Source organism: Brachyhypopomus gauderio, chromosome 7 (assembly GCF_052324685.1).
Source record: "Brachyhypopomus gauderio isolate BG-103 chromosome 7, BGAUD_0.2, whole genome shotgun sequence".
NCBI classification, from domain to species: Eukaryota; Metazoa; Chordata; class Actinopteri; order Gymnotiformes; family Hypopomidae; genus Brachyhypopomus; species Brachyhypopomus gauderio.
Genome location: NC_135217.1, coordinates 31,094,898 through 31,108,088, shown reverse-complemented (window position 1 = coordinate 31,108,088; position 13,191 = coordinate 31,094,898). Strand labels below are relative to the sequence as shown.

Sequence of the window (13,191 nt, the reverse complement as noted above, 5' to 3'; positions counted from 1 at the left end):
TAATATATCACTGCTGCATTAGCATAGTTAAATACCTACCAGACGGTGCAGATGTGGTTGTGTGTATGTGAATGGGTGAGCCCTTCATGATGACACATAACTATAATGCTTACAGGTAAGGCTCCATAGCTCAGTGGTTAGAGCACTGGTCTTGTAAACCAGGGGTTGCGAGTTCAATTCTCGCTGGGGCCTTTAGGAACTTTGAGGTCAGAAAAGAGGACATCCAAAGAAAGGTCAGTCTACAAACAAACCGGCATAGTATAAAGTATGAAAAGCTTGCTTACAATAGTAAGTGAATTATAAGCAAAATGCCGTTCATTGGGCGCAGTTGTCCGCACTCTCCATGCATGATCGGTGTCACCTGTTCAACAATATCATGATGCATCTGCCCAAATAATCTGTCTTCTTCTTGACCTTCAACCAAAGATTATCTCTTTCACCTTCTTCTGATAACTCTCGTTTTGCTACTCTTAGCCAATACCCTGCATAATACAATATCATAGTAATAGCCTTCCCACAACTGCCTGTAATTGGTACAAAGGTGTGACCTCTCCAAACACGTGTTTTCACACAGCAAAGAAATTCAACCAGAGACTTAGACCTCCTGTTTTGGTAGGACCAAATTTTGGTTCTTTGGTCTAAAACGTCCAGCGCAACTTTCACACCCACTATTTTGGTCATTTATAAGTTGTATTGGAACAAACTGAAATGTCTGAACCAACTCACTCCACCTTCCACTGACCATACAAGGTTTTTGTGAGAGCGACCAGATTTTACTGTCCATATCTCCACATAACCACTGACTTTGTTTTGGGGAGTTGGAAGAACATCATCGGTAGACCCAAATTTGATGTGATTTGGATCCAATACCATGAGTCTTGTCTGTCTTTAGTTGACATCTCACCATTTCTCAAACTGTCTAGGTGTGTTTGAAACAGCTGAACATTTTTTTACTTGTTCAAGCTCACCTTGAAGTTGATCCAAAAGCTAGCACAGTAGACCAGTCCACAATGCCATGTAGAGCACTTGTGAGGTGTAGTAGTCGGTGTTACTTATTCTACCACCTTCCAGTGCCAAAGTCAAGCAAATTTCGAGTCGTTTTAGCTGTATACAAGTATACTGTGACACAAAATGACACTGTAACAATTTCAGAGGATATATACATTTAGAGGTAAATTATTCAGTGTTTTTATAAATGGTGTGACTTTTGGGTGATATAATATATCAGTGCTGCATTAGCATAGTTAAATACCTACCAGACGGTGCAGATGTGGTTGTGTGTATGTGAATGGGTGAGCCCTTCATGATGACACATAACTATAATGCTTACAGGTAAGGCTCCATAGCTCAGTGGTTAGAGCACTGGTCTTGTAAACCAGGGGTTGCGAGTTCAATTCTCGCTGGGGCCTTTAGGAACTTTTGAGGTCAGAAAAGAGGACATCCAAAGAAAGGTCAGTCTACAAACAAACCGGCATAGTATAAAGTATGAAAAGCTTGCTTACAATAGTAAGTGAATTATAAGCAGAATGCTGTTCATTGGGCTGCAGTTGTCCGCACTCTCCATGCATGATCGGTGTCACCTGTTCAACAATATCATGATGCATCTGCCCAAATAATCTGTCTTCTTCTTGACTTCAACCAAAGATTATCTCTTTCACCTTCTTCTGATAACTCTCGTTTTGCTACTCTTAGCCAATACCCTGCATAATACAATATCATAGTCATAGCCTTCCCACAACTGCCTGTAATTGGTCCAAAGGTTTGAACCTATCCAAACACGTGTTTTCACACAGCAAAGAAATTCAACCATAGACTTAGACCTCCTGTTTTGGTAGGACCAAATTTTGGTTCTTTGGTCTAAAACGTCCAGCGCAACTTTCACACCCACTATTTTGGTCATTTATAAGTTGTATTGGAACAAACTGAAATGTCTGAACCAACTCACTCCACCTTCCCACTGACCATACAAGGTTTTTTGTGAGAGCGACCAGATTTTACTGCCCATATCTCCACATAACCACTGACTTTGTTTTGGGGAGTTGGAAGAACATCATCGGTAGATCCAAATTGATGTGATTTGGATCCAATACCCATGAGTCTTGTCTGTCTTTAGTTGACATCTCACCATTTCTCAAACTGTCTAGGTGTGTTTGAAACAGCTGAACATTTTTTGACTTGTTCAAGCTCACCTTGAAGTTGATCCAAAAGCTAGCACAGTAGACCAGTCCACAATGCCATGTAGAGCACTTGTGAGGTGTAGTAGTCGGTGTTACTTATTCTACCACCTTCCAGTGCCAAAGTCAAGCAAATTTCGAGTCGTTTTAGCTGTATACAAGTATACTGTGACACAAAATGACACTGTAACAATTTCAGAGGATATATACATTTAGAGGTAAATTATTCAGTGTTTTTATAAATGGTGTGACTTTTGGGTGATATAATATATCACTGCTGCATTAGCATAGTTAAATACCTACCAGGACGGTGCAGATGTGGTTGTGTGTATGTGAATGGGTGAGCCCTTCATGATGACACATAACTATAATGCTTATAGGTAAGGCCTCCATAGCTCAGTGGTTAGAGCACTGGTCTTGTAAACCAGGGGTCGCGAGTTCAATTCTCGCTGGGGCCTTAGGAACTTTTGAGGTCAGAAAAGAGGACATCCAAAGAAAGGTCAGTCTACAAACAAACCGGCATAGTATAAAGTATGAAAGCTTGCTTACAATAGTAAGTGAATTATAAGCAAAAATGCCGTTCATGGGCGCAGTTGTCCGCACTCTCCATGCATGATCGGTGTCACCTGTTCAACAATATCATGATGCATCTGCCCAAATAATCTGTCTTCTTCTTGACTTCAACCAAAGATTATCTCTTTCACCTTCTTCTGATAACTCTCGTTTTGCTACTCTTAGCCAATACCCTGCATAATACAATATCATAGTCATAGCCTTCCCACAACTGCCTGTAATTGGTCCAAAGGTTTGACCTATCCAAACACGTGTTTTCACACAGCAAAGAAATTCAACCATAGACTTAGACCTCCTGTTTTGGTAGGACCAAATTTTGGTTCTTTGGTCTAAAACGTCCAGCGCAACTTTCACACCCACTAATTTGGTCATTTATAAGTTGTATTGGAACAAACTGAAATGTCTGAACCAACTCACTCCACCTTCCCACTGACCATACAAGGTTTTTGTGAGAGAGCGACCAGATTTTACTGCCCATATCTCCACATAACCACTGACTTTGTTTTGGTGAGTTGGAAGAACATCATCGGTAGACCCAAATTTGATGTGATTTGGATCCAATACCCATGAGTCTTGTCTGTCTTTAGTTGACATCTCACCATTCTCAAACTGTCTAGGTGTGTTTGAAACAGCTGAACATTTTTTTACTTGTTCAAGCTCACCTTGAAGTTGATCCAAAAGCTAGCACAGTAGACCAGTCCACAATGCCATGTAGAGCACTTGTGAGGTGTAGTAGTCGGTGTTACTTATTCTACCACCTTCCAGTGCCAAAGTCAAGCAAATTTCGAGTCGTTTTAGCTGTATACAAGTATACTGTGACACAAAATGACACTGTAACAATTTCAGAGGATATATACATTTAGAGGTAAATTATTCAGTGTTTTTATAAATGGTGTGACTTTTGGGTGATAGAATATATCACTGCTGCATTAGCATAGTTAAATACCTACCAGACGGTGCAGATGTGGTTGTGTGTATGTGAATGGGTGAGCCCTTCATGATGACACATAACTATAACACTTACAGGTAAGGCTCCATAGCTCAGTGGTTAGAGCACTGGTCTTGGTAAACCAGGGGTCGCGAGTTCAATTCTCGCTGGGGCCTTTAGGAACTTTTGAGGTCAGAAAAGAGGACATCCAAAGAAAGGTCAGGCTACAAACAAACCGCATAGTATAAAGTATGAAAAGCTTGCTTACAATAGTAAGTGAATTATAAGCAAAATGCGTTCATTGGGCGCAGTTGTCCGCGCTCTCAATGCATGATCGGTGTCACCGGTTCAACAATATCATGATGCATCTGCCCAAATAATCTGTCTTCTTCTTGACTTCAACCACAGATTATCTCTTTCACCTTCTTCTGATAACTCTCGTTTTGCTACTCTTAGCCAATACCCTGCATAATACAATATCATAGTAATAGCCTTCCCACAACTGCCTGTAATTGGTCCAAAGGTTTGACCTCTCCAAACACGTGTTTTCACACAGCAAAGAAAGTCAACCAGAGACTTAGACCTCCTGTTTTGGTAGGACCAAATTTTGGTTCTTTGGTCTAAAACGTCCAGCGCAACTTTCACACCACTATTTTGGTCATTTATAAGTTGTATTGGAACAAACTGAAATGTCTGAACCAACTCACTCCACCTTCCCACTGACCATACAAGGTTTTTGTGAGAGCGACCAGATTTTACTGCCCATATCTCCACATAACCACTGACTTTGTTTTGGGGAGTTGGAAGAACATCATCGGTAGACCCAAATTTGATGTGATTTGGATCCAATACCCATGAGTCTTGTCTGTCTTTAGTTGACATCTCACCATTTCTCAAACTGTCTAGGTGTGTTTGAAACAGCTGAACATTTTTTTGACTTGTTCAAGCTCACCTTGAAGTTGATCCAAAAGCTAGCACAGTAGACCAGTCCACAATGCCATGTAGAGCACTTGTGAGGTGTAGTAGTCGGTGTTACTTATTCTACCACCTTCCAGTGCCAAAGTCAAGCAAATTTCGAGTCGTTTTAGCTGTATACAAGTATACTGTGGACACAGAATGACACTGTAACAATTTCAGAGGATATATACATTTAGAGGTAAATTATTCAGTGTTTTTATAAATGGTGTGACTTTTGGGTGATAGAATATATCACTGCTGCATTAGCATAGTTAAATACCTACCAGACGGTGCGATGTGGTTGTGTGTATGTGAATGGGTGAGCCCTTCATGATGACACATAACTATAATGCTTACAGGTAAGGCTCCATAGCTCAGTGGTTAGAGCACTGGTCTTGTAAACCAGGGGTTGCGAGTTCAATTCTCGCTGGGGCCTTTAGGAACTTTTGAGGTCAGAAAAGAGGACATCCAAAGAAAGGTCAGTCTACAAACAAACCGTCATAGTATAAAGTATGAAAAGCTTGCTTACAATAGTAAGTGAATTATAAGCAAAATGCCGTTCATTGGGCGCAGTTGTCCGCACTCTCAATGCATGATCGGTGTCACCGGTTCAACAATATCATGATGCATCTGCCCAAATAATCTGTCTTCTTCTTGACTTCAACCACAGATTATCTCTTTCACCTTCTTCTGATAACTCTCGTTTTGCTACTCTTAGCCAATACCCTGCATAATACAATATCATAGTAATTGCCTTCCCACAACTGCCTGTAATTGGTCCAAAGGTTTGACCTCTCCAAACACGTGTTTTCACACAGCAAAGAAATTCAACCAGAGACTTAGACCTCCTGTTTTGGTAGGACCAAATTTTGGTTCTTTGGTCTAAAACGTCCAGCGCAACTTTCACACCCACTATTTTGGTCATTTATAAGTTGTATTGGAACAAACTGAAATGTCTGAACCAACTCACTCCACCTTCCCACTGACCATACAAGGTTTTTGTGAGAGCGACCAGATTTTACTGTCCATATCTCCACATAACCACTGACTTTGTTTTGGGGAGTTGGAAGAACATCATCGGTAGACCCAAATTTGATGTGATTTGGATCCAATACCCATGAGTCTTGTCTGTCTTTAGTTGACATCTCACCATTTCTCAAACTGTCTAGGTGTGTTTGAAACAGCTGAACATTTTTTGACTTGTTCAAGCTCACCTTGAAGTTGATCCAAAAGCTAGCACAGTAGACCAGTCCACAATGCCATGTAGAGCACTTGTGAGGTGTAGTAGTCGGTGTTACTTATTCTACCACCTTCCAGTGCCAAAGTCAAGCAAATTTCGAGTCGTTTTAGCTGTATACAAGTATACTGTGACACAAAATGACACTGTAACAATTTCAGAGGATATATACATTTAGAGGTAAATTATTCAGTGTTTTTATAAATGGTGTGACTTTTGGGTGATATAATATATCACTGCTGCATTAGCATAGTTAAATACCTACCAGACGGTGCAGATGTGGTTGTGTGTATGTGAATGGGTGAGCCCTTCATGATGACACATAACTATAATGCTTACAGGTAAGGCTCCATAGCTCAGTGGTTAGAGCACTGGTCTTGTAAACCAGGGGTTGCGAGTTCAATTCTCGCTGGGGCCTTTAGGAACTTTTGAGGTCAGAAAAGAGGACATCCAAAGAAAGGTCAGTCTACAAACAAACCGGCATAGTATAAAGTATGAAAAGCTTGCTTACAATAGTAAGTGAATTATAAGCAAAATGCCGTTCATTGGGCGCAGTTGTCCGCACTCTCCATGCATGATCGGTGTCACCTGTTCAACAATATCATGATGCATCTGCCCAAATAATCTGTCTTCTTCTTGACTTCAACCAAAGATTATCTCTTTCACCTTCTTCTGATAACTCTCGTTTTGCTACTCTTAGCCAATACCCTGCATAATACAATATCATAGTTATAGCCTTCCCACAACTGCCTGTAATTGGTCCAAAGGTTTGACCTATCCAAACACGTGTTTTCACACAGCAAAGAAATTCAACCATAGACTTAGACCTCCTGTTTTGGTAGGACCAAATTTTGGTTCTTTGGTCTAAAACGTCCAGCGCAACTTTCACACCCACTATTTTGGTCATTTATAAGTTGTATTGGAACAAACTGAAATGTCTGAACCAACTCACTCCACCTTCCCACTGACCATACAAGGTTTTTGTGAGAGCGACCAGATTTTACTGCCCATATCTCCACATAACCACTGACTTTGTTTTGGGGAGTTGGAAGAACATCATCGGTAGACCCAAATTTGATGTGATTTGGATCCAATACCCATGAGTCTTGTCTGTCTTTAGTTGACATCTCACCATTTCTCAAACTGTCTAGGTGTGTTTGAAACAGCTGAACATTTTTTGACTTGTTCAAGCTCACCTTGAAGTTGATCCAAAAGCTAGCACAGTAGACCAGTCCACAATGCCATGTAGAGCACTTGTGAGGTGTAGTAGTCGGTGTTACTTATTGTACCACCTTCCAGTGCCAAAGTCAAGCAAATTTCGAGTCGTTTTAGCTGTATACAAGTATACTGTGACACAAAATGACACTGTAACAATTTCAGAGGATATATACATTTAGAGGTAAATTATTCAGTGTTTTTATAAATGGTGTGACTTTTGGGTGATAGAATATATCACTGCTGCATTAGCATAGTTAAATACCTACCAGACGGTGCAGATGTGGTTGTGTGTATGTGAATGGGTGAGCCCTTCATGATGACACATAACTATAACGCTTACAGGTAAGGCTCCATAGCTCAGTGGTTAGAGCACTGGTCTTGTAAACCAGGGGTCGCGAGTTCAATTCTCGCTGGGGCCTTTAGGAACTTTTGAGGTCAGAAAAGAGGACATCCAAAGAAAGGTCAGGCTACAAACAAACCGGCATAGTATAAAGTATGAAAAGCTTGCTTACAATAGTAAGTGAATTATAAGCAAAATGCCGTTCATTGGGCGCAGTTGTCCGCGCTCTCAATGCATGATCGGTGTCACCGGTTCAACAATATCATGATGCATCTGCCCAAATAATCTGTCTTCTTCTTGACTTCAACCACAGATTATCTCTTTCACCTTCTTCTGATAACTCTCGTTTTGCTACTCTTAGCCAATACCCTGCATAATACAATATCATAGTAATAGCCTTCCCACAACTGCCTGTAATTGGTCCAAAGGTTTGACCTCTCCAAACACGTGTTTTCACACAGCAAAGAAATTCAACCAGAGACTTAGACCTCCTGTTTTGGTAGGACCAAATTTTGGTTCTTTGGTCTAAAACGTCCAGCGCAACTTTCACACCCACTATTTTGGTCATTTATAAGTTGTATTGGAACAAACTGAAATGTCTGAACCAACTCACTCCATTTTCCCACTGACCATACAAGGTTTTTGTGAGAGCGACCAGATTTTACTGCCCATATCTCCACATAACCACTGACTTTGTTTTGGGGAGTTGGAAGAACATCATCGGTAGACCCAAATTTGATGTGATTTGGATCCAATACCCATGAGTCTTGTCTGTCTTTAGTTGACATCTCACCATTTCTCAAACTGTCTAGGTGTGTTTGAAACAGCTGAACATTTTTTTACTTGTTCAAGCTCACCTTGAAGTTGATCCAAAAGCTAGCACAGTAGACCAGTCCACAATGCCATGTAGAGCACTTCTGAGGTGTAGTAGTCGGTGTTACTTATTCTACCACCTTCCAGTGCCAAAGTCAAGCAAATTTCGAGTCGTTTTAGCTGTATACAAGTATACTGTGACACAAAATGACACTGTAACAATTTCAGAGGATATATACATTTAGAGGTAAATTATTCAGTGTTTTTATAAATGGTGTGACTTTTGGGTGATAGAATATATCACTGCTGCATTAGCATAGTTAAATACCTACCAGACGGTGCAGATGTGGTTGTGTGTATGTGAATGGGTGAGCCCTTCATGATGACACATAACTATAACGCTTACAGGTAAGGCTCCATAGCTCAGTGGTTAGAGCACTGGTCTTGTAAACCAGGGGTCGCGAGTTCAATTCTCGCTGGGGCCTTTAGGAACTTTTGAGGTCAGAAAAGAGGACATCCAAAGAAAGGTCAGGCTACAAACAAACCGGCATAGTATAAAGTATGAAAAGCTTGCTTACAATAGTAAGTGAATTATAAGCAAAATGCCGTTCATTGGGCGCAGTTGTCCGCGCTCTCAATGCATGATCGGTGTCACCGGTTCAACAATATCATGATGCATCTGCCCAAATAATCTGTCTTCTTCTTGACTTCAACCACAGATTATCTCTTTCACCTTCTTCTGATAACTCTCGTTTTGCTACTCTTAGCCAATACCCTGCATAATACAATATCATAGTAATAGCCTTCCCACAACTGCCTGTAATTGGTACAAAGGTGTGACCTCTCCAAACACGTGTTTTCACACAGCAAAGAAATTCAACCAGAGACTTAGACCTCCTGTTTTGGTAGGACCAAATTTTGGTTCTTTGGTCTAAAACGTCCAGCACAACTTTCACACCCACTATTTTGGTCATTTATAAGTTCTATTGGAACAAACTGAAATGTCTGAACCAACTCACTCCACCTTCCCACTGACCATACAAGGTTTTTGTGAGAGCGACCAGATTTTACTGCCCATATCTCCACATAACCACTGACTTTGTTTTGGGGAGTTGGAAGAACATCATCGGTAGACCCAAATTTGATGTGATTTGGATCCAATACCCATGAGTCTTGTCTGTCTTTAGTTGACATCTCACCATTTCTCAAACTGTCTAGGTGTGTTTGAAACAGCTGAACATTTTTTGACTTGTTCAAGCTCACCTTGAAGTTGATCCAAAAGCTAGCACAGTAGACCAGTCCACAATGCCATGTAGAGCACTTGTGAGGTGTAGTAGTCGGTGTTACTTATTCTACCACCTTCCAGTGCCAAAGTCAAGCAAATTTCGAGTCGTTTTAGCTGTATACAAGTATACTGTGACACAAAATGACACTGTAACAATTTCAGAGGATATATACATTTAGAGGTAAATTATTCAGTGTTTTTATAAATGGTGTGACTTTTGGGTGATAGAATATATCACTGCTGCATTAGCATAGTTAAATACCTACCAGACGGTGCAGATGTGGTTGTGTGTATGTGAATGGGTGAGCCCTTCATGATGACACATAACTATAACGCTTACAGGTAAGGCTCCATAGCTCAGTGGTTAGAGCACTGGTCTTGTAAACCAGGGGTCGCGAGTTCAATTCTCGCTGGGGCCTTTAGGAACTTTTGAGGTCAGAAAAGAGGACATCCAAAGAAAGGTCAGGCTACAAACAAACCGGCATAGTATAAAGTATGAAAAGCTTGCTTACAATAGTAAGTGAATTATAAGCAAAATGCCGTTCATTGGGCGCAGTTGTCCGCGCTCTCAATGCATGATCGGTGTCACCGGTTCAACAATATCATGATGCATCTGCCCAAATAATCTGTCTTCTTCTTGACTTCAACCACAGATTATCTCTTTCACCTTCTTCTGATAACTCTCGTTTTGCTACTCTTAGCCAATACCCTGCATAATACAATATCATAGTAATAGCCTTCCCACAACTGCCTGTAATTGGTCCAAAGGTTTGACCTCTCCAAACACGTGTTTTCACACAGCAAAGAAATTCAACCAGAGACTTAGACCTCCTGTTTTGGTAGGACCAAATTTTGGTTCTTTGGTCTAAAACGTCCAGCGCAACTTTCACACCCACTATTTTGGTCATTTATAAGTTGTATTGGAACAAACTGAAATGTCTGAACCAACTCACTCCATTTTCCCACTGACCATACAAGGTTTTTGTGAGAGCGACCAGATTTTACTGCCCATATCTCCACATAACCACTGACTTTGTTTTGGGGAGTTGGAAGAACATCATCGGTAGACCCAAATTTGATGTGATTTGGATCCAATACCCATGAGTCTTGTCTGTCTTTAGTTGACATCTCACCATTTCTCAAACTGTCTAGGTGTGTTTGAAACAGCTGAACATTTTTTGACTTGTTCAAGCTCACCTTGAAGTTGATCCAAAAGCTAGCACAGTAGACCAGTCCACAATGCCATGTAGAGCACTTGTGAGGTGTAGTAGTCGGTGTTACTTATTCTACCACCTTCCAGTGCCAAAGTCAAGCAAATTTCGAGTCGTTTTAGCTGTATACAAGTATACTGTGACACAAAATGACACTGTAACAATTTCAGAGGATATATACATTTAGAGGTAAATTATTCAGTGTTTTTATAAATGGTGTGACTTTTGGGTGATAGAATATATCACTGCTGCATTAGCATAGTTAAATACCTACCAGACGGTGCAGATGTGGTTGTGTGTATGTGAATGGGTGAGCCCTTCATGATGACACATAACTATAACGCTTACAGGTAAGGCTCCATAGCTCAGTGGTTAGAGCACTGGTCTTGTAAACCAGGGGTCGCGAGTTCAATTCTCGCTGGGGCCTTTAGGAACTTTTGAGGTCAGAAAAGAGGACATCCAAAGAAAGGTCAGTCTACAAACAAACCGTCATAGTATAAAGTATGAAAAGCTTGCTTACAATAGTAAGTGAATTATAAGCAAAATGCCGTTCATTGGGCGCAGTTGTCCGCACTCTCAATGCATGATCGGTGTCACCGGTTCAACAATATCATGATGCATCTGCCCAAATAATCTGTCTTCTTCTTGACTTCAACCACAGATTATCTCTTTCACCTTCTTCTGATAACTCTCGTTTTGCTACTCTTAGCCAATACCCTGCATAATACAATATCATAGTAATTGCCTTCCCACAACTGCCTGTAATTGGTCCAAAGGTTTGACCTCTCCAAACACGTGTTTTCACACAGCAAAGAAATTCAACCAGAGACTTAGACCTCCTGTTTTGGTAGGACCAAATTTTGGTTCTTTGGTCTAAAACGTCCAGCGCAACTTTCACACCCACTATTTTGGTCATTTATAAGTTGTATTGGAACAAACTGAAATGTCTGAACCAACTCACTCCACCTTCCCACTGACCATACAAGGTTTTTGTGAGAGCGACCAGATTTTACTGTCCATATCTCCACATAACCACTGACTTTGTTTTGGGGAGTTGGAAGAACATCATCGGTAGACCCAAATTTGATGTGATTTGGATCCAATACCCATGAGTCTTGTCTGTCTTTAGTTGACATCTCACCATTTCTCAAACTGTCTAGGTGTGTTTGAAACAGCTGAACATTTTTTGACTTGTTCAAGCTCACCTTGAAGTTGATCCAAAAGCTAGCACAGTAGACCAGTCCACAATGCCATGTAGAGCACTTGTGAGGTGTAGTAGTCGGTGTTACTTATTCTACCACCTTCCAGTGCCAAAGTCAAGCAAATTTCGAGTCGTTTTAGCTGTATACAAGTATACTGTGACACAAAATGACACTGTAACAATTTCAGAGGATATATACATTTAGAGGTAAATTATTCAGTGTTTTTATAAATGGTGTGACTTTTGGGTGATATAATATATCACTGCTGCATTAGCATAGTTAAATACCTACCAGACGGTGCAGATGTGGTTGTGTGTATGTGAATGGGTGAGCCCTTCATGATGACACATAACTATAATGCTTACAGGTAAGGCTCCATAGCTCAGTGGTTAGAGCACTGGTCTTGTAAACCAGGGGTTGCGAGTTCAATTCTCGCTGGGGCCTTTAGGAACTTTTGAGGTCAGAAAAGAGGACATCCAAAGAAAGGTCAGTCTACAAACAAACCGGCATAGTATAAAGTATGAAAAGCTTGCTTACAATAGTAAGTGAATTATAAGCAAAATGCCGTTCATTGGGCGCAGTTGTCCGCACTCTCCATGCATGATCGGTGTCACCTGTTCAACAATATCATGATGCATCTGCCCAAATAATCTGTCTTCTTCTTGACTTCAACCAAAGATTATCTCTTTCACCTTCTTCTGATAACTCTCGTTTTGCTACTCTTAGCCAATACCCTGCATAATACAATATCATAGTTATAGCCTTCCCACAACTGCCTGTAATTGGTCCAAAGGTTTGACCTATCCAAACACGTGTTTTCACACAGCAAAGAAATTCAACCATAGACTTAGACCTCCTGTTTTGGTAGGACCAAATTTTGGTTCTTTGGTCTAAAACGTCCAGCGCAACTTTCACACCCACTATTTTGGTCATTTATAAGTTGTATTGGAACAAACTGAAATGTCTGAACCAACTCACTCCACCTTCCCACTGACCATACAAGGTTTTTGTGAGAGCGACCAGATTTTACTGCCCATATCTCCACATAACCACTGACTTTGTTTTGGGGAGTTGGAAGAACATCATCGGTAGACCCAAATTTGATGTGATTTGGATCCAATACCCATGAGTCTTGTCTGTCTTTAGTTGACATCTCACCATTTCTCAAACTGTCTAGGTGTGTTTGAAACAGCTGAACATTTTTTGACTTGTTCAAGCTCACCTTGAAGTTGATCCAAAAGCTAGCACAGTAG

The 13,191-nt window shown here is 40.7% G+C and overlaps 10 non-coding genes across 10 annotated transcripts; all 10 read left to right on the top strand.

Moving 5' to 3' along the window:
• The first annotated feature begins 119 nt into the window (after positions 1–119).
• On the top strand, positions 120–192 carry trnat-ugu (transfer RNA threonine (anticodon UGU)). The gene has a single exon. It is a non-coding gene; the product is annotated as a tRNA-Thr (tRNA).
• A 1,144-nt stretch (positions 193–1,336) lies between these two features.
• On the top strand, positions 1,337–1,409 carry trnat-ugu (transfer RNA threonine (anticodon UGU)). The gene has a single exon. It is a non-coding gene; the product is annotated as a tRNA-Thr (tRNA).
• Positions 1,410–2,558: 1,149 nt separating this feature from the next.
• trnat-ugu (transfer RNA threonine (anticodon UGU)) lies at positions 2,559–2,632 on the top strand. The gene has a single exon. It is a non-coding gene; the product is annotated as a tRNA-Thr (tRNA).
• A 2,363-nt stretch (positions 2,633–4,995) lies between these two features.
• trnat-ugu (transfer RNA threonine (anticodon UGU)) lies at positions 4,996–5,068 on the top strand. The gene has a single exon. It is a non-coding gene; the product is annotated as a tRNA-Thr (tRNA).
• Positions 5,069–6,214: 1,146 nt separating this feature from the next.
• On the top strand, positions 6,215–6,287 carry trnat-ugu (transfer RNA threonine (anticodon UGU)). Its single transcript has one exon. It is a non-coding gene; the product is annotated as a tRNA-Thr (tRNA).
• A 1,146-nt stretch (positions 6,288–7,433) lies between these two features.
• On the top strand, positions 7,434–7,506 carry trnat-ugu (transfer RNA threonine (anticodon UGU)). Its single transcript has one exon. It is a non-coding gene; the product is annotated as a tRNA-Thr (tRNA).
• A 1,146-nt stretch (positions 7,507–8,652) lies between these two features.
• Positions 8,653–8,725, top strand: trnat-ugu (transfer RNA threonine (anticodon UGU)). The gene has a single exon. It is a non-coding gene; the product is annotated as a tRNA-Thr (tRNA).
• Positions 8,726–9,871: 1,146 nt separating this feature from the next.
• Positions 9,872–9,944, top strand: trnat-ugu (transfer RNA threonine (anticodon UGU)). The gene has a single exon. It is a non-coding gene; the product is annotated as a tRNA-Thr (tRNA).
• Positions 9,945–11,090: 1,146 nt separating this feature from the next.
• trnat-ugu (transfer RNA threonine (anticodon UGU)) lies at positions 11,091–11,163 on the top strand. The gene has a single exon. It is a non-coding gene; the product is annotated as a tRNA-Thr (tRNA).
• A 1,146-nt stretch (positions 11,164–12,309) lies between these two features.
• Positions 12,310–12,382, top strand: trnat-ugu (transfer RNA threonine (anticodon UGU)). Its single transcript has one exon. It is a non-coding gene; the product is annotated as a tRNA-Thr (tRNA).
• The last annotated feature ends 809 nt before the right edge of the window (positions 12,383–13,191 follow it).